Here is a 1,895-nt window from a genome sequence, read left to right as displayed (position 1 = left end):
TTCTTTGTTCACAGGCGTTATGCAGCGGCAATATTTTTTCGAATTCCGTAGATTCATTTCCAATGTGCTCGATAGTCGTGTGAGGCACGAAATCTGTGAATGTTTTGTTACTGTTAGCAAAACTTTTTTAAGACACAACAACTAACAACTGGTAGCATGGTGTACGGTTGTGTCACTCTGAAGATGAGCTCTGGTTGAGTTCGAAACGCGTCAGTGTAGTGTGGTGGTGGTGATAGATGGGTTTGTGTGATTTGTGTGTGTTCTTACAGTGTGGAGGTGGAGGAACTGCATGAACACGCATATTTTGCATAAGCTTAGCTATCGTAGGGTCGCGGGTGAGCAAGGAAATTATTTGAGTTCATTACGTATGTTTATCCGTTGCCTAGTGGGCAAAAGAATAGAAAGTTTTTTTACAATTTATTACTTACGATGTACAGTGTACAAGTATATACAAGTATAATATAGTATAGTATAATATATTGTATACCAATAGCATATTTTTATGTATATGGACAAGCTTAACGCCCTCAGGAAGCAAAAAAATAGGTACAATAAACACTGTTGTGACAGATTGTGCCTGGGTCGTGACATTATTTAATGTGTAAGGTGTGTTGCTGTTTTGTTCTTTCGTGACTACTAAATCAGATAAGCGGAAAATCGGTATACCTTAAAAGGCAATTTTAAAAATTACATGCATATATGTATAACAATATAACTTAGCATAATAACAAAATCCACAGAGTAATTAAAAATGAAATTTAATGTCACAACCACGCATTATATATGTCACGACCATGTACTCAAAAAGTCCACGGCGGTGACATTTTTTTCATACCATGGTCGTGACAATTTCAAACGTATTCGGTATAGCCTAAAAAACAACCATGGTTTTACAAATCTCAATCAGTAATCAGTAATCTACTCATTAATTGATTGATTGTACTCGTCATGTTTACTAACAATATGGATATTTAATGTAAATAAAAAAATATTATTATTATTATTAAATCTTAAGTAATTATCTTAAACTACACCACATTACCTACATGATTATGTTTTAAATAATAATGTGACACTAGTACTCACGTTCAAAACTCGTACACGGCGTTGACGCGTTAAGGTTTTCCTTTTTTTTCCGTAGTCATAATTGCAAAAACGGAACCCTTATAGTTTCGCCATGTCTGTCTGTCTGTTCGTCCGCGGCTTTGCTCAGGGACTATCAATGCTAGAAAGCTGTAATTTTGTAAGAATATATAATTATGTAAACTATGCCGAAAAAATGGTACAATAAAAAAATTTAAAACAAAAATTAAGTAAGTAGCTCCCATAGACGTAAAGTGGGGGTATTTTTTTTTCTCATCCAACCTTGTAGTGTGGGGTATCGTTGGGTTAAAATGCAAATTTTCATTTAAATCTAAACCAGTGGGTGGAAAAATTTGAAAAAATTCAGGATGGTAGTAAGTATATCAAACTTAAAAGGAAAACTATAACGGTTAAGTTTTCTTGAGAATTATTAGTAGTTTTAGAGTAGGTAAATAGCAGCCTAAGGTATAAAATATACCTAAACTTGGAATATTCCGCACAAAATACGAAATCCTTGGAAAATTATTACTTATTTTTTTCGTAATGGCTACGGAACCTCATTTTGGAAGTGTCCGACACGCTCTTGGCCAGTTTTTATTTCAACATTTTTTTGCGAGATATACACTATGAAACGTATGAGTGGACTGTAATAAATAACTAAAAGCAAACAAAGAAATAATATGATAAAATTTAAATATAATATTTTGACTTGATAACACAACCACACAACACAAAGCAATAATGACAAGTAACACATAAAAGAAAAATATACAAAAAAAGAACTTTACAAAAAATATACCAAAAAGTACAAA

The sequence above is a fragment of the Choristoneura fumiferana genome, chromosome 22, assembly GCF_025370935.1.
Source record: "Choristoneura fumiferana chromosome 22, NRCan_CFum_1, whole genome shotgun sequence".
NCBI classification, from domain to species: Eukaryota; Metazoa; Arthropoda; class Insecta; order Lepidoptera; family Tortricidae; genus Choristoneura; species Choristoneura fumiferana.
This window is presented reverse-complemented; position numbering follows the sequence as displayed.